A 24,640-nucleotide genomic window follows, 5' to 3' on the forward strand; every position below is an offset into this window, starting at 1 on the left:
TGTTGTTTACTAGGTCATGTATACACGGCGAGGCAGCTAAGACATACCACCCCAGATATAGCCAGAATGAATAAATACATCGACGTGTGGTTTTTACCAACTTATAACGAACAATAAAGCGAACTTCCTGACTTTCGAAAGTAATTTTTATCGTTTATAGTAGCCGAATTACGACACCAACGTTGTTTTCTTGTAAAAGAACTACATACTTTTTTAAAGTTCATAAGAGGACATCAACGACATAGCATGTATGGGACTTCATTAAATAGTATAAAGATAACAGCGCCGCAAACCACTGTCCAGCCATCAGGAGAAGAAGGTCCACTAACGTCTGTCTTATTGTACCAAATGTAAGCAAATCCCTAACTCAGGTACGGTTTGTGTCTTTATTATCACGACTGTCATAAGAAATGTTCAAACTGTTGAACTTGAGCATTGCTACACCCTATAAAGTGATTCTGTAGAAACAATACTGAACATTGAATCACATTTGGAGGTAACAGCAGCACAGGCTCGTGTTTATAAGGCATTTCATGTCTTCGAGAGTCATCGGTGTTTTGCCAATAGGCCTCTTGTTTTAATTTTCGTTACAGATAAAAGTATAAAAGCATTAAATTTGTTGAGTGTGTAGACTATTTTGTCTTTTCTGAACGATAGTTCCAATGATCTCCAAATGTTCTCTTAAGAGGGTCTGTCATCACACGTGCACAATGGGAGGGAAATCCTTAATGTTGGTACTACACTGATTCCCTTATGTCCAATGGAATGTCCTTCAACAACTGCAGCAGCAGCATATCTGAGGAGCTCGAGAGACCTGAGTGTAACTAGATTCCCATCAATAAAACAGAGACCAGTCATGCGGGTCTTGAGAAACACGCACAGAATGTTGATAGTCCCAAAGCGTTGCTTTTATCCATTTCTTTCAGTCAGCTTGGATTTTCAACTGACCAGTGAGCGCGACAATGGGTGACCAACGTGATCCGATGGGCAGGGATGTGAGGCAAGAATAACATATTAGTTAATGAAATGTTTTAATCAGAGAGTTTAAGTTTCCAGAAAATTTGTGTTGAACTTTTCTAAAACCGAGGAAGGTATCCAAAACGTCCGCTTCACCGACCACCTACAATGCAACTGTTTCGACGGTGCCGCTAGCAGCAGCTGAAAACGTGACTTCATAGTCACGAAGACTACCAACATGTGCGGATATGTGTGGGGCAGAACTGGGCTTCAAAGTGACACAGCAAAGGGGACAGACTTTAAGCACTCGCTGTTCGTATTAAATCTTATGGGTTTATCAATTTTAGAAATTAACCACTGGCTAAACTAGTAATTTCATTTGAGTCATCAGTTTCTCTTCTTTTTCTTTGGCATATTTTATTGTCCACACTTCCAGTTTCTAGAACTTTTTTTATAATGTTTACAAAGACAGACCGCGAGTGCTTGGCACGATATGGATACTCTTCAGCATTCAAGTGTACCACTGCTCTAATAGTTTGACGGCATTAGCCATAAACAATATTCACTTTTTCGGCTGTCGTATACACTGTGAATGTCTCAATAGGTTTACAAGCAAGTTATGTTTTAGCTGCAACAGCAGAACACAGACTGATGGGCTTCAAGCACACGGATAAATGCAAGAATCATAACACTGTCATGTGTTTCCTTACATTTGGCTTAATAGGACAGACGTTTGTGAAACTTCATCTCCTGATGACTGGACAGCGGTTGCCTTGACGCTGTTTAATGAAGTCCCATACACATTATGTCACTGAAGCCTTTCAGATGCCACAGAATAGTTCCATTAGAAAAAACCCGAAGTCGTAATTCGGCGACTACATAAGACAAAAATTATTTCCGAACGTCAGGAAATTTGCAATACTATCCGCTACAACTTGACGACAATCGGACCTCGATATATTTACTCATTTTGGATATACGCGTACTTGAGCTGACTTGTTTAAGCTGCCTCACCCTGTATACAGGGTGGTCCATTGATAGTGATCGGGCCAAATATCTCACGAAACAAGAATCAAACGAGAAAACTACAAAGAACGAAACTCGTCTAGCATGAAGGAGGAAACCAGATGGCGCTATGGTTGGCCTGCTAGGTAGTGCTGCCATAGGTCAAACGGATATCAACTGCGTTTTTTTAAATAGGAACCCACATTTTTATTACATATTCGTGTAGTACGTAGAGAAATATGAATGTTTTAGTTGGATTGCGGAAAAGGTCGATATCGTGTTGATGTATGGCTATTAGCTATGTATGCAGCTCGGTGTCGTGGACGACATCATCCAAGTGTCCGGACCGTTCGCCGGATAGTTACGTTATTTAAGGAAAGAGGAAGTGTTCAGCCACATGTGAAACGTCAACCACGACCTGCAACAAATGATGATGCCCAAGAAGGTGTTTTAGCTGCTGTAGCGGCTAATAAGCACATCAGTAGCAGGCAAATTGCGCGAGAGTCGGGAATCTCAAAAACGTCGGTGTTGAGAATGCTACATCAACATCGATTGCAGCCGTACCATATTTCTATGCACCAGGAATTGCATGGCGACGACTTTGAGAGTCGTGTACAGTTCTGCCACTGGGCAAAAGAGAAATTACGGGACGATGACAGATTTTTGCAAGTATTCTATTTAGCGACGAAGCGTCATTCACCAACAGCGGAAACGTAAACCGGCATAATATGTACTATTGTGCCACGGAAAATCCACGACGGCTGCGACATATGGAACATCAGTAATCTTGGCGGGTTAATGTATGGTGCGGCATTATGGGAGGAAGGATAATTGGCCCCCATTTTATCGATGGCAATCTAAATGGTGCAATGTATGCTGCTTTCCTACTTAATGTTCTACTGATGTTGCTACAAGATGTTTCACTGCATGACAGAATGGCGATGTACTTCCAACATGATGGATGTCCGGCACATAGCTCGTGTGCGGTTGAAGTGGTATTGAATAGCATATTTCATGACAGGTGGATTGGTCGTCGAAGCACCATACCATGGCCCGCACGTTCACCGGATCTGACGTCCACGGATTTCTTCATGTGGGGAAAGTTGAAGAATATTTGCTATCGTCATCCACCGACAACGCCTGACAACATGCGTCAGCGCGTTGTCAATGCATGTGCAAACATTACGGAAGGGGAACTACTCGCTGTTGAGAGGAATATCGTTACACGTATTGCCAAATGCATTGAGGTTGACGGACATCATTTTGAGAATTTATTGTATTAATGTGGTATTTACAGGTAATCACGCTGTAACAGCATGCGTTCTCAGAAATGATAAGTTCACGAAGGTACATTTATCACATTGGAGCAACTGAAATAAAATGTTCAAACTTACCTACGTTATATATTTTAATTTAAAAAACCTACCTGTTACCAACTGTTCGTCTAAAATTGTGAGCCATATGTTTGTGACTATTACAGCGCCATCTATCACAAAGCGAAAAAAGTGGTCCAACTAAAACATTCATATTTCTTTACGTACTACATGAATATGTAATTAAAAATTGGGGTTCCTATTTAAAAAAACGCAGTTGAAATCCGTTGGACCTATGGCAGCGCCATCTAGCGGGCCAACCATACCGCCATCTGGTTTCCTCCTTGAAGCTAGGCGAGTTTCGTTCTTTGTAGTTTTCTCGTTTGATGTTTATTTCGTGAGATATTTGGCCCGTTCACGATCAATGGACCACCCTGTATATTGTAAACAGTAATGTCCCCATAACAATGCCTTCGGGCACTCCCTAAGCTAGTATTACATCTGTTGTTGTATCTGTTAGGCTGTTATGATTCCAGTAAGAAAGCTCGTATCTTATTCGCTATACGACCATGTGGTACGATATCGAATGCCTTCCAGAAGTCAAGGAACGTGGCATCAACCTGGACGTCGTTGTCTCCCACTCTCTGGATCTCGTGAAATATGAGAAGGCTTCACCATGGTGCAATGTGTGAGAGACTCAACGTTTGTCACGTAAGAGCGCACCTGTAGTAGGTACGGCAACATGTACCCGGGACAGCAGAACATTGTAAGACAGTAGTTTTTACCGTAGTCTTCACGGACAGTGTCAAATAATTTGGGTGAAGGTAAATATAAGAAGTGGGTCAAACAGTACTCGTTTGAATTTTTATAGACTACCATTGTTAGGAGCCGTAGTGGCTGAACGCTGGAGGAAATATTGAAAATATTGCGAGAAAATTTCCTGGTCATCCAGTGCTAAGTTTGCTAAATTTCTACATAATGGATAGCGTGTATAGAATACGAGATTTATACGATAAAAACAGGTGTCCGTGACAGGAATTTATTACTGAAAATCAGTTTGATTAGTTAGAGAACCGACTAATGAGCTTTATATAATGGATGTCCTATAAACTAACGGACTTGAACTTTTCGATTCACATACTGTCGAGAAGGTTACTACTGATCACATGACTGTTAGAGACTACATCCGTTCAAAACAATGTCAAGAAAAGTAGGAAAATGTATTTTCAGTTAAATATGACAGAAAAGAGATTGTATATTTACTAGATTATTAACATCAGACATTCATCTCTGGGGAGATATATGTTACGTATCAACGGAAAAGTCAAGAATACTGCATAGTACGTACATTTGGCATGTACCTGTCGAGCATGGTAGTGAAGAAAAAATTTGCCTCTGTTCAGTAGCGGCGTTAGAAAATTTTAATAGAAGCAAACAGAGCTTCGGCACAGATTTAAACCAAGTCAAAGTGTACCTCACAAAGAAAATCTGAACAAAGTCAAAGTAAGTCTAAGGAGAGCAACGTGAGAATGGTTCAATGAAGTCGAAAAGTCTTTCGACAGTTTTATTCTATCTAAATTTAGTAGACAGATGAACACTAGCTGTACAGTCAGTGGATCACACTGATATGGGAACGGAAGGAGACAGAAAAAAAGATCGAAATTCTGGAATCGTTATGCTACAGGGTGTGATAATACTGTTTCTCCTTCTTCCAATTGCATAAACGTAGACATGGCAGGTATTAATATCAGTAACTGCAGAAGAGAAAATAATCTAAAACCACTGAAGAGAGGAAAGGAATCTAAACTGATTGGGTCCTCAACGATAAGAAGCATGTCACAAATGCAGGAGTATTATATGTGAATGCTTCTTCCACAAGTCCTAAGTGAAATGGTCCCAAAGGATGGTGAGCATGTAAAAAAAAAATTCATTTACTTATAAACTAAAAAGTATACCACGAACATATAAATGTGTAATACTAAAGTGAATGAAATAATGCCACAGCTATCGTAGCCAAATATCGTCAGAAACAAATAGTCCTTGTAAGAATTACACAGACCATATCACTGCACCGAAGCTTTGCTGGAGTCTACATAGAATTCATGTGATAATATATGGTTAATAATAAATACATAAGTAAATCAATTAGTTATACTTCAATATTCACCAACGTAATGGAAGTAGTAGACCACCAATAAATTCATAGGTCACCATTCTTGAACAAAATGATTAACCTTAAGTCTTTATGTAGATTGATTTTATTCGTAGTATTTATTATGTGAACTGAACTGCTAGTTTTAAAGAGAAGTACGTAACTTATAACAAATTTAGCAAGGAATAAATGCCACGAAAAACGATAGTCGGTACACTCAGTCTTTTCAAATGAATTCCGCAAGACACGCTTCTGTTTACACCATAAAAAAAGCTTTACACGATTTTAGACCCAGAAAATTTTGTAGCAAACTTCAGTATCGTACAAAATGTATATAAGTTCAACATCTCCTCCTAAACTACTGGATTGACTACAGTGAAAATTGGTACGCATATCGTTTTCTGTCCCGAAAGGATTAGAAAAATTTAATTTACTGATGCTGAAGTATCAACACAAATATTATGTAATGTAATGTAAAAAACAATAACTTATTAAGCTTTGGGAAAAAATCAAGTATATAAAATACGTTCTGTACACTTATACACATAGAATATATTTATATTCATTTAAAAAAGCTGCGCGGTGTGGTCCCGCGGTCTAAGGCGTCTTGTCACGGTCCGGGCGGCTCTCCCTGTAGGAGGTTAGAGTCCTCCCTCGGGCATGGGTGTGTGTGTTGTCCTTAGAGTAAGTTAGTTTAAGGTAGATTAAGTAGTGTGTAAGCTTAGGGACCGATGACCTCAGCAGTCTGGTCCCATAAGACCTTACCACAAATTTCCAAAATTTAAAAAAACCTAAATTTCTCGAGCACATTGTCTGAAGAACCGGAACGCGAAGTTTGCTCCATTTCGTTCTTGAACTTATTTGTTAACTTCCATTTTAAGTTTATGCTCTTCTTCCATGATTACTCTTTGTCTTCAGTAAACAACAATTTTCATTATATTTCGCTAACGTTAAACGCATTTTGAACGAATGAAGGTCGTCGGCTGTTTCCAGCAGTTCACAGTTTTTCGCTACAACCGCATGTTCCCTGCCCTTTTTCACGGGCGCATCTGCTAAAACTCTCCCAGCAATGAATGCAAGCAAAGGTTCACGACAATGGGAGAAGATTAGATTAGATTCAGTTTTGTTCCATACACCCAAAAATGAGATGATTCTCGTGGGTGTGGAACAATTCAAAAAGCACAACATAAAAACATAAAACATTAGAATAGGGATTAGCCGACCGGTCTCAGGCGCTGCAGTCATGGACTCTGCGGCTGGTCCCGGCGGAGGTTCGAGTCCTCCCTCGGGCATGGGTGTGTGTGTTTGTCCTTAAGATAGTTTAGGTTAAGTAGTGTGTAAGCTTAGGGACTGATGACCTTACAGTAAAGTCCCATAAGATTTAAAATACATTTCACATTTTGACAATATTAGAATATAATACACACTACCCTGATCATTTGTAAAGACGTTGTCATAATAGGTGAATACATTACAGTAAACTGGAACTGCTAATATTTACAGAATTAATACACTGTTAGAATGAAACATAGTTACCCACTTTTTATAAATTTATCATACACAAAATATCTAATCTTGACGGCTCTGACCAAGTGCTGTCAAAAGTGAAATCCAACAGACATTTTTGCTTGAGCTAGTCTAACAGTCCCTGTTGAAATATTCATCAACAGAGTAGAAGGAGCTGCCTATTAAAAAGTCTTTCAAGCTCTATTTAAACTGTGCTTTATCTGAAAATAAGTTATTTATGGTTGATTAGAATTTATTGAATATGTGTGTTCCTGATTAAGGGACACCTTTCTGGACTAAGGTAAGGTATTTCAGATCTTTATGCAGATCGTCTCATTCCTAGTACTGATACAATGTATTAGCTGTTGGTTGGAAATAGAGATACTTGCAACAGCCGGCCGGAGTGACCGAGTGGTTCTAGGCGCTACAGCCTGGAACCGCGCGACCGCTACGGTCGCAGGTTCGAATCCTGCCTCGGGCATGGATGTGTGTGATGTCCTTAGGTTAGTTAGGTTTAAGTAGTTCTAAGTTCTAGGGGACTGATGACGTCAGAAGTTAAGCCCCATAGTGCTCAGAGCCATTTGAACCATTTGAACTTGCAACAAATTTCATTAAGGAATAAATATACTGAAAAGCAGTGGCTAGAATACAAAGTTCCTTGAACAGGTTTCTAATGTTGTTCTTGAACTTACATCACAAATGATTCTTATTATGCATTTTTACACGCTAAAAACTTTTGCTCAGTTTGACGAGCTACCCCAGAACATATTCTCGTATGACATAATTGAACGCACTTACACCACAAATGATTCTTATTACGTATTTTTACACGCTAAAAACTTTTGCTCAGTTTGACGAGCTACCCCAGAATATAGTTTCATATGAGATGATAGTATGATAGTGAGCAAAATATGTAAGTTTTTTTTCTATTTATCCCCTACATCTGACCTCATTCCCACTGCAAACACAGACTTGTTTAGGCACTTTAGCAATTCTGCGGTATACCCTCCCCAACTGAATTTTTTATTTAGTTGTAATCACAGAAAATTAGCACTATCAGCCTCTTCGATCTGCATGTCTTCAATGTTGTACACGTGCTGAAAGGAAAGGTTATTTACTGCATATGATGGGTCTTTTTAAAGTTTAATGATCGTGAATTAGCTCTAAACCATTTATTAATGTCAGTGAAAATTTGATTAGGAGCCATTCCTAAATCTGTACTTAAATTGCTACTTATTGCAATGTTTGTATAATCTGAAAACATAAAAACTTTGCATCTGTCAATGTAACTGACGACAGGTCATTAATGTACACAAGAACAAGCAATGGACCCAAGATTGAACCTCGAGGAACACCACATGTAATTAATGTGCTTACTGCACACCCTTTGTTTCCAGCTTGTTAGGTAAGACTTAAACCATTTTGCAGCACTGCAGGTGACAATGTAATATTCTAATTAACTTAAAAGAATGCTGCGCTTCACACAGTTTCACTTTCTGGAGTTACACTGACATTTTCGGTGTAGTTATCATCATCGCTGTTGCTTGAAGGACCACATTGTCTTCAGTTATGTCATTGCCATCCACTTGAGATTTCCTCTCGAAAACTTGTGGGATCATAACAACAGTCATTTGGCTGACATCATCTGTCTTAGTCTCAGCCTCTCCACTACCAATTTGGAATGGTTCTCTATAACATTGCAATGTCTCGATGTCATTTCAAATTACTTTCAGTTGCTCTTCTGATCATTGTGTAAGAGCTTCTTCATTCTACTGAACGCGTATTTTTTCCCAAGAATACTTTTTCCTTTTTAGTGAGCTGAGATCGGGCATTTTAGATTCAATAGAAGTCATATACTTTTTCATTCAGAAAACCGCTCTTTTTCAATCTCTGGCCGCTCGGGGTAGCCGTGCGGTCAGGGGCGCATAGACACGGATCGTACGGCTCCCCCCGTCGGAGGTTCGAGTCCTCCCTGGGGCATGGGTGTGTGTGTTGTCCTTAGCGTAGGTTAGTTTAAGGTAGATTAAGTAGTGTGTAAGCTTAGGGACCGATGACCTCAGTTACATTAAGTAGTGCGTAAGCCTAGGGACCGATGACCTTCGCAGCTAGGTCCCATAGGAACTTATTACAAATTCCCAATTTTTTTCACTCTCTGGTACGTTTTTTGACGTTTCTTAACACTTACATTGTCCTTGGCTACTACCACATTGCTGTTAGTTCATATCTCAAGTTGTAAAAATATTGTACATGGTGCCACTTAAATCAACTCTTGTCACCCACCAATAAGGCACGCCGGTAGCTGTAGATAGAGGAGTTTACGACTGAACAATAGATTCGTTAGTTAACAGCACTTTTCTTTTTCATAATACATCGAGCTTAGGGAGATTAGGATCGAGAAATAGACAGCACGTTTCTTTTTCATGATATACCGATCTTATCATTAATTAAATAGTATTTAGCTTCACTGAATTTTAATAATCTTTTCCATCATTAATTACGCTAACACGATGGTATTGTCGAAACGTGATATAGTCTGCCGACAGCCAGTATTTTGTGAGAGTAAATGAAACGTACACGTCAGCAGTGTGCAGAAATGGCTTAGTTCTTTTTTTAAAAAGGCGTTACTATTTTGGTTACAACTAATGAAGCAAATAGAGACTGAGCTGTCCAACAGTTACTAAAAGAGTATGTTACTAAGAAAGTAATTTATTAAAGTAGTCCAGATTAAACAGGTAAGAGTTAGCACAAGAGCAGTTTATACTAGTTTGGTGCTCGCTATCTTTAGAGGCTTGCAGTAGGCTTTAAACATAAGTTCAAAACTTTAAAAAACTTTTTCTCACTAAAACGCTCCACAAAATGATAAAAAGAAACTATATTTTCGCTGTTCATGCAGTAAAACTGGCGCTTGTTACTTCTTTACTACTAACTGTATTCGTAACATATTTCGCAGGCAGGATCCATATATACCACTTGGTATATCTGCAAAATTGTACCATTGTACGACACGTAGTTCAGGAGATATGAAGTCAGACACTGAGATGAGTGAGAAACGGTTTTCTTAAAACGGAGGGCAAATTACACACATTATACTCATCCAGTATCTGACAATGAGGTCACTTAGCGCCCTACAACAAACTTCAAACGTAATTTCGAACCTTTTCTCGCCTCTTGCATCCTTAACGACAAATATTGAACACTCTGACTCTCTTGTAATCAGAAGTTTGAAGCTGTTTTATATTGGAGATCTATTCTTTGAAGAAGTGGTAGTTTATTGGTTACCTACTATCTAGAAAGAAGTACTGTGTGTTTAAGAACCATCTAAATCCCATAGGAGTGGCAATGAAAAGAGGGTGACATTGAAGTTTAGCTCAGGAACACCTGGAACAATTCCAGACGAATTTGTTAGGTACGTCACTTATTATTTGTATAAAATTACTGTGGGGTAAGAAATCCCACTACCACTTCGGGTGGGGGTGTGGATAAGAAGGGCTGCCTTAACAGTTCAAGAAGCAGAGAATCAGACATATACGTACACAACGTATGTCACATACATGTATGTTCAATGGCTCCTCCTAAGCACCTGAATCGATTTCAACCAAACTTGGTACACATATTACTTAGTGTCTAGAGAGGAATGCTGTGGTCGTAAAAGCCACCACACTCTCATTGGGATGGGGGGGGGGGGTCAATAACGGTGAGGTGGACAGAGAAGAGAGGATGAAGGAATTTGCAGACAGAGAGAGAGGGAGAGAAAGAGAGAGAGAGAGAGAGAGAGAGAGAGAGAGAGAGAGAGAGAGGGAGAGAGAGAAGGAGGTGAAGTTGGAGAGAGATAGGGAAAGGATGAGATGGACCAATAGAAGATTCGAGTAAATGAATACCAGACAACGCCAAGTTTCTTAGCTATTTAAAAATAAAGAAATTTACAACTAAAGAAGAAACTGTGAATGGTGTTTGAAATGTATTCGAGAAGTTAGATGAATTGCTTACAGTGTATTAAGGACAGTGTTAAGAAGAGTTTTCCACATGAACAGTAAGTTACATTGACTTCATGGAAGAACAATGTTCATTACATCTGATTTTGTATAGAATTATGATGAATTTTTAAAAAAGTCTCGATGAAGATCTATTGGATTTAATAGAAAATTGAATACACAGATCTCTTCAGACGCTTCCTAATTATTCCACTGTCATAAAGAGAAAGTAAACCTTTCTTGTATAAGTATATTAAAACACTCTTCAGGATTTACTATTTGAAAACATTTATAATGCACTGACATGCGGTATACTTACAGTTTATAACCAAAATTATGTCCTAAGAAATCTGTTCGATTACTAAGCAATGAATAGAAGAAATATACATATACACAAAGACAAGGAAAGAGTCGAAATACACGAATTAAACCATAATTTCTTAAACAAAACTGATACATTCTTCATACATAGCGAGCTTCGAAGCTTTTCAAAGCATTGACATGTCTTTTAGGAAACACACACATGTGATAAGGACGTAATAGCTGGAATCAAAGCCAGGCAAAACTGAAATACCCAAAAGGTCACTCGAAAGTGGCATGAGTTCGATAAAGTACAGAAACAGTCGTCAAAGGTCATCCTATCCAACAAAATACTACTACGCTCAAAACAGACTGGCAAAAACATTATATTTCAAGAAAATACGGAGAACATCTGGAGATCATATACCAAGTCTCTGTTTTAATATTCCAAATGGGACTTTTGAAACAATTTGAATTCATCCCATCATCGACATATTCAAACTACTTCTATATTGTCTTCCACGTTTTCTTCGCTCAGCTGTTATTTATTCATAAACGTTTTTTGGTCAAGCGTTATCATCCATTCGTTGACGGTGGCCATACCAGATTAATATTTTCTTCTCTTTGCATCGAGAATAGTGTCCGTTTGTCCTATAATTTCCCATACTCTTTCATTTCTGAGTTGATCCAGTCTGGAGATGCGACAACGTCGCCAAAAATCCATCTCAAAGGACGTCAATTTTTTTCTCCTATTTGGTTAGCTCCCACAATTCAATACAATGCGTGGTGATACTCTCTACGATTGAGTTGCACAGCAAAACTTTCGTTTACTCTGTAATTTTGTCACTCCATAGTAAGAAGTTAAGTTGACCAAATACTCTTTTTTGCCAAATTTTATTTGTGATATGTATATACTTCCAGTTTCGAATAGTAATATTTTGTTTAATAACAATAATATGTTAATTAAAAGTATTGAGGTCCCATGTACAGATGGGATAATCGACTAAATATGGAAAATAGATGGGAAAAATTTCACTCAGAAATTTTATACAACTCTTATCATTCAGAGGGAAAGAAATCATAGATGGCAAGCAGTGTAGGGGATAAAACACACATCAATAAATAACGAGGGACTTACCTGCTACGAGATAATTACAAAATTCTGTCAAATGTCTTATTCAAGGGACTCGAAGTTGTAACGACAAACGTAATTTATTTGCTGCCTAAAAATTCATCCTGCGTAAAATACGAATATAGCATGTTCTGCAACAGCTGATATGCATGTGGAAACACGAATTAATTGTGCTGAGTGTGGACCCACGTCAGTCCACATGAGTAAAATTAAATCTTTAAGGCAGGTCTCTCCTAATAAATCTTGATTTCTTAAACTAATTTCAGTATGGGAAAAATATGCTTGTAGTTTCTTTGTCCTAATTGACTTACAGTAACTATTCCGTAACCAGCTATTCTAACAAGGAAAAACCTAACACTCATGGTCATCGCTATTTAATTTATATTATGTTACATGTGAAATTAACTTCGATGCAGCTTTGGCTGGAATCTTTGTCTCTTGTAATGTGGAAATCTGAATAACAACTTCCATCACCAAGAAACATTTCAAAGATTTTATTGCCAAAACAAATGCGTCGCGAGAGAAGTCATACACAGTGCTCATAATTTCCACAGTTGTTCGTAATAAAACAGTGGAAATATTAGTGTAATAGTTATCAGTTCTGAGTTGAAGGTTATAGTTCTTTAATTTCTAGCGGTTCACTTGCTAAAGACATTGTAGCGACCTGAAGATCAACCGGGAATTCACAAGCAACAATTTCAGTTACAGCGAGACATATTTTGTCTTTTGTAAGCTCTGTATATCCCGTATGGTACGTTCTCTTGGCACCTAGCGAAGTTTTACTCTGCAAAGTTGGAGTGTATTATTGTTTATTGACAAGCTGTGTGTGTTTTCATTCTGGATAAGCGCATCAATTGCAAAATCCTACAGTGGTGATCCCAGTAGCAACACGGGAAAAAAAGGGATCAACTTAGAAACGGGAACGTTGAACAGGAGGTAACAGCACACCTCGCTGCATTAGGTGCTTCCACTGTCCAGAAACCACTGATTCGTCTGTTTCCTCAGTAAGGAAGAACTGCACATTAAGTCAAACTGCCAGCATTCTGGATATCTAGATAAGTAATCTGGTTCACAGGAGCTAAAACATTTTCTCCCAACATGGTGTTCGCTACAACGCAGTTCAGTCTCATTGCGTCATTCCACGTTTAAATGAATGGCACACTGTGCGGGTGGAGGTGGTTTTACGTACACGTAGTTATATGACATTGAAAAACTGCTTAATCAAACAGTTCCACCTACTCCGGAGTTTAGGTTGCAAATGTTATTTAGTGGGGGAACGCTTGCGAAGCAAATCACCCAAACAACTCTTGCTACAGTTCCGTTCACTGGCGGGTGCAGATCTGTTGCCTAAGTTTTCAATGAGGATCCATTGATTAAGAAGTCGTCCTCATAACATGAGAATGATACTAGCTGCGTACGCGGAACTGCCTCTCACAGTGCTGGCAGAAAAAGCTGACGCCATTAGCGTTTGTCTATAATTCAGTGTTGGCAGCACTGAAACTATAATCGACAAGGTTGGCAGGCCCGCCACAAGAGTTTCATTGGTAATCATACGAACCAGTCCCGGACCAGGCATTCAATTGAACGCTCTGACGTATTCCACAGAGCAGCGGGCAGTGACCGCTCAGGCACTTAGTGCCCATGTGGCGGTATTACAGTATGGGCAACGTTCGGGGGACAGGAAAACTAAAGGAGGACGTCAGCCCCTGACAAAAAACAATAAGGATGAGGATTATTGGTTTTGTTTCCACCAACATTTTTGAGGCAGGACACTCTCTTTGGCGTACAAAGTTTGCTAAAGGCCGTCGTGCTGTATTTTTCATTCTCCCATCCCGCCTGCCCCGACTACAGCGCCTGAAATGCTGATGACCCCCATAATAGTAAAATTCCGCGGTGTGCACTCGGGCTCACAATGCAAGAAGACTACCGCGGAGGTACCATCGAGGCGTTTTCAAGCAAACAGCGCTAAATGGGTGAATTGGTTTTTTTCCGGAGGGTCTCAGTTTCCTGAAACGGAATAGGTTCTCAGCCCTAGTGAACAGGATAAAAGGACAACAGACTTTCCTTCTCTGCAGCAAAATACAGGTGTGCATCATCATAAATTTGAGCTTGCGCCCGGCACTGAATTAATTAACGCATGGCACTACTGCATCACTTTCGCATCTGGCTGCGAAAACTTCAGCTCCGAAGTGTTTCAGAATCCTCAAAGAATTGGTTTTGCATATCTCAACAGTTCTTCGTGGTGGATACGAATTGAGGAAAAGAATTCTTGGTGGACATAGCTTCAGATCTAAGTGTGCTACCGGTAAGTCATTTCCAACTGAACGCGTCTTACAGTGGCCAAGGATTCAATCATCAAGGCCTATGGCAAGAAGAGCATGAAATTAGGCATCAGCTTTAAACCAACAATTCGAGTGGAATTTTTTGGCAGCAGATGTAAGTAATTCTAGTTTCATGGCGGACTTTTAACACCATTTCAAATCAGTTGTGGACCTCAACAGCCCAACACTACAGACAGTTGCGAAGATCGCAGTTGCAGAATACGGAGGCGATGGGAGCTATATCCGTCTCACTCGTTCCGCAGTTGGCATCCAAGTTCCGACGGCTCTCATCATAAAAGTTATCGGAGGCAAAGAACGACACAGACAAGCAAATTCTGGAAGGAGTGATGAGGCATCTGAGAGGCAATGGCCTTCTCCGTTCCATATGATACAAAAAAGCAACAACCCTTAGTGATTATGCGGTGACTGCCTTGCGCTAAACTCCAGAACGATATCTGACAGGTTTCCGATACCACGCGTCATGAATTTCAACTCCATGGCGACAACTAAAGTTTTCAGCATCACTGACAGCACCCGAGCTTATTCAAAAATTCCTGTGGTGCCGGCTGACGCTGAAAAGATGGCCTTCACCTCTCCATCTGGATTATTCAAGTACCGTTATATTCCATATGGGTTGGAGAATGACGCCCAAACTAGCAGTGTTTCATCCAAAAAGTGAGCAGGGGCCTCGTATTCCCCATTTGTTTCATGGATGGCACCCTCGTCCACGATGAATATTTGGAAAGAGCCGCGTCAAGTTCCTAGACTTTCAAGTATCGTCGGCGGGAATCACACCCTTGTTGGAATACGTAGACGGTATCGGCAACATATCCCGGCCTAAAACTTACAGAGACTTGAGAAGGTTTCTGGACATGCTAAACTATTACCGTTGGCACCTACTCCATGCTGCTGTATTGCTACCGCCACTGTGGGTACTCCTAAGAGGAAAATATACGGCCAGGAAAAGAGTGCCGCAACACGACGTGGCATGGACCCGTCTAATGTCTGAAGTAGTGCTGGAGGGCTATGACACCATGAATCCTGCAGGGCTGTCCATAAATCCGTAAGAGTACGAGTGGGTGGAGATCTCTTCTGAACAGCACGTTGCAAGGCATCGTAGATATGCTCAATGAAGTTCATGTCTGGGGAGTCTGGCGACCACCGGAAGTGTTTATACTCAGAAGAATGTTCCTGGAGCCACTCTGTAGCAATTCTGGACGTGTGGGATGTCGCATTGTCCTGCTGGATTTGTTCAAGTCCGTCAGAATGCACGATGGACATAAATGGATACCGGTGATCAGACAGGATGCTTACGTTCCTGTCAGCTGTCAGAGTCGTATCTAGACGTATCAGGGTCCATATTACTCCAACTGCACACGCTCCATACCATTACAGAGCCTCCACCAGCTTTAACAGTCCTCCGCTGACATGCAGAGTCTATGGATTCAAGAGGTTATCTCCATACCTGTACACGTCTATCCGCTCGTTACAATTTGAAACGAGACTCATCCGACCAGGCAACATGGTTCCAGTCATCAAGAGTCCAATGTAGGTGTTGCCGGGCCCAGGTGAGGCGTAAAACTTTGTGTCGTTCAGTCATCAAGAGTACACGAGTGGGCCTTCGCCTCCGAAAGCCCATATCGATGATGTTTCGTTGACTGGTTAGCACGCTGACTCTTGTTGATGGCCTAGCACTGAAATCTGGAGCAATTTGCGGAAGGGTTGCACTTCTATCACGTTGAACGATTCTCTCCAGTCGTTGTTGGTCCCGTTCTTGTAGGATCTTTTTCCGGTCGCAGCGATGTCGGAGATTTGATACTTTACCGGAATCCTGATTTTCGCGGTCACTCGTGAAATGGTCGTATGGGAAAAACCCCACTTCATCGCTACCTCGGAGATACAGTGTCCCATCGCTCGTGCGCCGACTATAGCACCACGTTCAAACTCACTTAAATCTTGATAACCTACCATTGTAGGAGCAGTAATGGATCTAACATCTGCGCCAGACACTTGTCTTGTATAGGCGTTGCCGACCGCAGCGCCGTATTCTGCCTGTTTGCATATCTCTGTATTTGAATACGCATGCCTATACCAGTTTCCTTCCCGCTTCAGTGATAAATGGGAAACGGAGCAACTGACGGCTTTCGACAGAGTCAAGGGCTACACAAAGCGGACTGTACTGCTGGTACATACATGCAATAATGTGCTTACGGTGCTCGTGATAGATGTTAATCAAGTGGCAGCGGGGGCGGTTCTACATCACTTCGCGTGGGAACCATTAGCATTTTTTCTTAGCTGCTCATCGATGCTCAGATGAACTGGAGAGTCATCAACAGAGTTGTACGCCATCTATGCCACCGTTCGTCGTTTTAGAGATTTACTTGAAGCGAAACATTTCTCCATATACGCTGACTACGCTACGCTCCTCTGACGGCTCACTTCGCAAAAGCAACCTCCAACGGGTCTCCTAGACAATGCAGACATGTGTATTTCGTGTCACAGATTACGGCAGACGTGCGTCACTTTAGTGGAAGCAGAAATGTGGTCAAGGACTTCCTGTCTAGATGCTGCGCAAACATAAAGGGTCTACAGTGGAATAGTGTTGCTAAGGTCCGATGACTGAGCCCTGAGCTTTGTTTCCTGCGGTAACAAGGTCAGTCCAGCCTGGAATTAGCGCAGGTGCGTGTGCCAGAATTGAGTATATGCTTGTGGAGTGACAAATCTTGTAGTATTCTTCGAGTTTCGTCCTCAAACACTGTCGGCGTTTGTTCTTCGGTGCGTTTCATAATTTGTCTCGTGTGGGAGTGGGTGCCACATTGCGGTTACTGAAAAAGCAAGTTATTTGGCCCAGGATAAAGAAGGACTGCAGAAGGTGGGCTCAACAGTGTCAACGTTGCGAGCAGTGCAAAGTAGGCAAGCATATGCCGGCGCCTAGAGGCACTATTATTACGCCTGCAGCGCGATTCTCGCATATTCGTGTGAACTTTGTAAGGCAGTTGCTCACCGTTGTTGATCGTTTCACAAGATGGCCTGAGGCGTACCCCATTGTAGACATTACTGCATTTACTGTGGCGAAGACGCTGGATTAATGGGTGGGTTTGACAATTCGGACCAGCGCAAACAATTAGCACCAAAATTTCAAGACTAAGTGGTTGCTCGCGCATTCGCACCATCAGTTACCATCCCGCAAGTAACGCGATGGTGGAACGGCTGCACCGCACCTTGATGGCAGCGTTGATGTGCAGAGATGAAAAGTGGATGGACGCCTTGTCTTGCTTCTGCTGGGATTAACGATGACCCTGAAAGCAGACTTGTGACACACAGCAGCCTAGTTGGTCTGTGGGGAAAACTTGACACTGCTCGCTGGACTTATTACGGACAAAGAAACACAGATTAGACAGGTGACGAGCATCTCTGAATCTTTGAAGCTTTTCCCCGAGACTATGTCTCTGCTGCAACTGAGCGCACCCAAGCCTCACGGTGACAGCCCAGTGTTCATTCATAGGCTTCTATTCAATTCTAATCACGTTTGGTTGCGATATGTTTCCGTCCTCCAGCCTTTAACGCCACGATACACTGGACCTTAGGCGGTGATACAAAGAAGATGGCACACGTTTAAAATCCTTTGGAATGGGCACGAGGAGACGGTCTCAATCGAGCACAACACCTTCCGGTCGCTGCCCGTAAAGATTAAGGCAGAATGTGATTTCCCTAAAAGTCAGTGCTCGAAGAATCTCCGAGCGCGGCTTTCCTGACGGAGAACTAGGTGGACTTTCCTGCTTCCACAAAATGCTACATGGCATTATCAGCTCCCCCAAATTCGTTATTACAGTGAGCTTGTGCAGTTGTCTTGATCGCAAAGTCTGTTGTAAAATGGGGAACCGTTTGACTGAGGAAGAAATTCTGGGACTACTTGAAAAATATGGTTCCAAAATTAAATGTGATGGTTTTGAAATCAATAACGGTATTTCTGAATATGACGCTAATCTGATTTTTTCCTTCACCTTTTAAACAGGGGCCACACAAAGAAGTCGAAAAATTTAACCATTTCTGGGGGACTGCAGCAGTCACTGTGGCTCGACTGGTGTATGTTAAGGCCGGCTCATCTTGCAAAGGAAACGACCGACACGGATGCAACGAGGGCCAGCGTCTACGGGGTGGGACCTCCCACTTCGCAGCGGACAACGAATTCGATCGGCACGGACGTCGAGTAAACAAGCTGTAGTGGCCCCTGCAATAACGTACGCCAAAGCGTCCGCCGACAGTGACGAGGCAGGACGGCAGATCAAACACCACTTCCCCGACGTACACGGCGATTCGGGTTTCACAAAAAAGGGAGGTGGGCTGGTGTAGCGACCTGAAAATCGACTGGGAAATAACAAGACTGCCTGTTACTGTGACATATATTTCGTCTTTGTAAGCTCTTTTTGTTCTCTTCGGAGCGTTATTTTGTGACCAAGCGACTTCGTATTGTGTAAACTTTGAGTGTATTAAAAGTCTTTCTTAACAAGCTGTGTGTATTATGATTATGGATCAGCGTATCAATCACAAAATCCTACAACATACCTTGATGTAGGCGCTACTCATTTTCTAGTAAAAAATATTTGCTAAAAGCCACCACTATTCCTTTTTAATTACGCAATCTACCGATACCTTAATGATCCGGTTCGTAGTTCCGCTTATTTATTATTTTGTATCCTGCGTGTGATTTGAGTGACGCATTTTGTGTATATGCTCTAATGTGTTAATGCGACTTTGTCTTGATCCTTCCACCACAGCACAACCTCCATTAAGCGCATATTGGGCTGTTGAATGAAACGATGATTCTATCTGTTCGTGGGAAAGCATGTGAATTCTCTTCATCTTTTATTTATCTGCCTCAAGTAGAGTTCCGCTCTACCAAAACTACGGTTCGGTGGTTTTGGTGCACTACATAAATGACGTAGTAAATTATACGATTACCAGTACTACTGGTAGCATTGGTAGAGAAAGAAACATAAATGTTTGTGTAAGAGAGAAGCTGGAAGCAGACGACTTCTCTTCGTTTTTTTGTTTTGTTGTTTGTTTTGCGCATAGTTAGAAGCACAAATTATTCAATGCTTGTTCATTGTGTATTTTATATCCTTACAGAATATATATTAAATTTTATGAGTAATAAAAATTAGTTGAGAGTGTAACTTTTGCGCTTTTGTGTAACCGAAGAAATTACTTTTGTTGCAAGTACAGTTCACAAGCACAAACATAAAAAACATGTCAGTATTGTTATTTTGTACTGAACAGAACGTTCTTGATCACGATCAAAGAAAAGAGTTTCCTGTTATTACTGATAGATGCGAAAATAGTTTATGAATAACAGAAACAAACTTTATTTTTGTTCGACGAAGTTTTGAAGCGATATTTGATATATCTTTGTTTTCCGTTTCTTTTTTTCTTTTTTTCCTTTATTTGAGTAAATTTCGTTTTCTAGTGCAATATGATGAATCTGTATTGTTTTCGTTATTTTTGCTACAAGATTCCTCTGTTCCACCTTACAAATCAACAATTTTCGAATAAAACCTGAACTAAACATTGACAGTTGCAATTTTGTTGTGAATACTATATACATTCAAGAAGTGGAGATGAGGATAACTATGAAAACAAAAATGTATCGTAGATTACCCATCTCTTTATATATCCTCACTTAGTTTCTAGACGGTTCACCGCTTCTGGTTTTTGGGTAATCTAGTAAGACACTACAGATGTAATGAAAGCGATCGTTATGAGGTAACGCCTGATAGGTACTTAACAGACCTAACGTACAGTTAATTTGTGCCCTGGTAAAGGAAGCCTCTGAATTGTCAAATTATTTAAGTGGTGCTCCAATATACCAATAATTTCAGAGTCAACATCTATAAGCAGTTAACTAACTTTATCTCTAATACCTCTTATATTTTGATGGAATACTCTAATTCCTTCTCTGTTTAGAAGCATGATGTCCTCTGAAGGTGAGTCCTTAGTTAGAGGGGCTTCCTTTAAGCAGGTATACCTATCAGCTGACTTCAGTCTAAAAAAGGTGCAGCTCTTACACCAACTACTACAGGAATTTTTCCATGAATGATCCCACCACCACCCACTACACTGTCACCTATAACCTTTGCTAGCCTCCCCTTCCTATACCTACTGAGGTGCACGTCATGCCTAGTGAAACCCAATCTACTAATAGACTCATCTGGCACCACTGAAATGTGACCCATGCCCTCTGCCATCAGCGCCTTCTCCAGGCCCGTGTTAACGAGCCTAACAGCCACATTAAGACGAGGCCAAATATGACACTGAAACCGATGCACAAAATGCACATTAATGCCACCAGTTTGAGTAGCTATCTTTACCAGGTCACCACCTCCCCGTCCCTATCAAGACTGTTCCCTGCTCCACCTCTACCGTGCGAACTACCTAGCAACAGAACTTTCTGTTCAATCTATTGCATATACGCAAAGTATAACTGTCTGAATACCTCCTCCTCCTAGCCGCCTTCTTGCCAGCTGCCAGTTCCCATTCCCCACCACCCTTCACCCTCACAACCTATCTAGTTTCTCCTTTGCGCGTTGTGGCTCCCCATGAAGGGCACAGATCTTACACTCCTACTCCTCTATCAACTTATTTCTGCTATCGCTAGAATATCCACTGGCTTTCCCACTGCATTCCCGCTACTTTGGACAAATCCCACACCGTAAGCTACTACTCACAAATCTACGACAGAGCCCACACTTCTCACTCACGGTAAAATTTTGCAGTTACTGAAAAAAACTATACGTCTATGTTACCTAAGTTCAGTTACACCAGTAGAACTATTTATAGAACTAACAGTAGCGGTCTCGGAATTCTCTCTCTACTAAGAAAGCAACTACTAATATTACTAAACCACAACTAATACCAATACCAACAAAACTTCGCAAAATTATTAGCTAAAACCAAAAATTCAAGCGGCCACTGGAGTACTCAACGAAGTGAAAACAGTGAATGAAAATTTTACTGAAATATTTCACTAGGAACAATAAGAAACGTCAGCTGAAAACTTACTAAAGCTTTACTAAACGACTTCAAAGCACAGGAAACTAAAAAACACAGCGAGCTAACGTTTCCAAAAGTTTCTTAAATCATTATTTCGCCAGAAACAGCACGAAACACCACTGAAAACTATAAATTTAATAACCGTATAAAAGTGCACAAATGACTTTGTCAGTACTTAGCTTTATAACCGCTACAGCTGCAACTGCAAGCCGCAAAATGTAAATACACTGCTGAGGCGTGAGGCTTGGACGAACGACGTAAGGGCATTCACGAATAACAGACCACTCGAGTCAATAACACAGGAAGAAAGACTGAGATCAGTGAAAATCCACAATAAATTACTTTTACAGAAAATATTAAAGCAAATAAACTTTAGAATAAGTAACTGAAGACTAAAGCTTTATAAAATATTGACGAACAATTTCAACAGCAGTCCAGCACACGTGACATTACACCAAAGAATATGAACCAAAATAAGAAAAACTGTCTATTAACATGGTCTCTAAAGTGCATATCTTAAGAGCTATGGGGACTTGTTCATCATCGCTGCCACGAAATACATTTCTTCTACTTCTTATACCACTTGTAGTATGTATTTTAGGGCCAATGTTTGCTTGATGTTTCTGTCACGAGGGGTACTTTCTGTCATATCCCTGAACGTTGATCTTTCCACCTGAAACACATTGCATAGTCGAGTTGGCGTAAGAAGGTCCCAGATAGCTATCTGCGTTGTTGCCAGCCGTCAACTGTGAAGCTCTAACAGCAGTCACCTATAGAGCTGCGATAACACAGAGACGTTACTATAGAGACGTTTACAAAATTGCTTTCCCAGCACCTTGTGTTCCCGAAATATCCTGAAGTTAGTACTTGGTGCAAAGGACGCAATTTTGAGAATTAAATATCACACAAATGTAACTTTTTATGTGAAAAATTGCTAGGTCTTGAAGAGGTGAATTTTGTGACACCTCATTTACATAGGTACACGTAGCCATTCGTCATATATACAAATTTGTAAATAACTAATTAAGATTTTCTTAATCGCTCTGATTTTTTTGAAACAAAGAACTTTTTTTCAACACTGCACCTCAAGCTGGGCTATTTGATACCCTAATTGTCCACTTCTGACTCTGTAATTGACTATGAAAATTCTGACAAAATACTGCCCTCAAATCAGTAATTCAAATTTTCTTAATTACATTGACTATTTTCAACAAATTAAACACTTTTTCGCAAAGCTAAACCTCCCTCAAACACCCGATTAAAATTTTCTGATTTACGTTGACCTTTTTCATGCAAATTAATTATGTTTTTAGAAAACTAGTTGTGCTCATCAATTTGATACCCCATTTGTCCACTTCCCACTCTTTGATTTGGTATGAAAATTCGGACAAAAATTTTCCCTCAAATAACTAATTAATTTGTTTTTGTTTGTTACCCTGATAAATTTCAAGCATTTGAAGACTCTTTTAAGAAACTAGACCTCACACTGGTCAGTTTGACACTCCATATGTCCACTTTGTAATTTCGTTTGGCTGTGAAAATTCGGACAAGAATCTCTAGAGCATTTTTCCCTCAAAACACTAATACAATTTTTCTTAATTACCCAGATTACGTCGAAGCAACTAAATAATTTTTTGCAACACTAGACGTCACGCTGCTCAATTTTATACCTCTTTTACCTATCTTCCACCATTTGTTTGGCTATGAAAACTCGGACAATATTCCATTTTGTAATTTAAAGGCAGTCATATTTCCGTTATAGTCAACCATTTGACCAAAAACACCTCATATAAGCACAAAAAGTGTATTTGACTGTTTTCTGGCAATCGTTTTAAATGTTTAATCATGTCATTTTATGGTTATAACATGCTTTTTTCCTCTTGAATTACAGTATTATTAAAAAAAGAAAAAGAACTGAATTTCAAATAATTTGATAGGTCGGTAAACCGCTCCGTTCGATTAATGTGATGCCTGTGACGTCACCCGTTAGTTAGCTGCTCCTGCTGTCGTAAAACTCATTCACAGTGATGTCTTGTTGTAGAATCTAGGTTTAGGAAAATGAGTTACAAATGTGTGTCGTACCACAATGTACAAACACATCTATAGAAACTACTGAAGTATTGTTTTTGATTATTCCAAAAGAATGAGAAGATGCGCAAAACGTGGTTGCACTGTACCGGCAAAATGCCACGACTTCGACGCACAAATTCCCTAACTTAAGGATGTCTTGCACTCTGAAGTTAACACTAATATATCTCCGATATACGCTTTCCCATTGTTGCAAGGACGGACACGTCTTTCAACGAAATTATACTCACGCTGAATATTGGGACAACTGACTGTCGCTATATCCAATATTACACGCATGCTTCAGTTGCTCTGTTGGTAGAGCGGTAGATTGTAATAAAGATAACAGACATTTTGTGACAACAATGACTGTCAATGCTATTTGAATCTTATAGGCCTAATCAATCAGAATAACAATATCAGTCATCTTTTTAACATACGAAAACAGCCTATTCTCAATTTTAAGATCATCTTATAAATCCGCAAAAGCTAACGGAGTTCAATGTTACAGACTTCAATAAAATGTATGAATAAATAAAGAGACAAACTCTATCTGTCAGTTTAGAAGTACTGATAGTAAGTAGAAAAACAACAGAACTGATGAAACAAACGTTGAATAACCGCATCAAAAGCTAGCCTATTGTTCAGTCTTGCATTGGAAAGAATTTAATCGTACCTGAGTGAAAGAAGTTAAACGGATAGCCATTGACAGATTACATGAAAATGAAATCCATTTGCATTGTTTGGCTTTCAGAAACAACTAAACAAGTTTCTACAACTATAGAAAAGAAGCGATTTATTTAGTAGATGGTGGTGGTGGTTAGTGTTTAACGTCCCGTCGACAACGAGGTCATTAGAGACGGAGC

Source organism: Schistocerca americana, chromosome X, assembly GCF_021461395.2.
Source record: "Schistocerca americana isolate TAMUIC-IGC-003095 chromosome X, iqSchAmer2.1, whole genome shotgun sequence".
Lineage (NCBI taxonomy): Eukaryota > Metazoa > Arthropoda > Insecta > Orthoptera > Acrididae > Schistocerca > Schistocerca americana.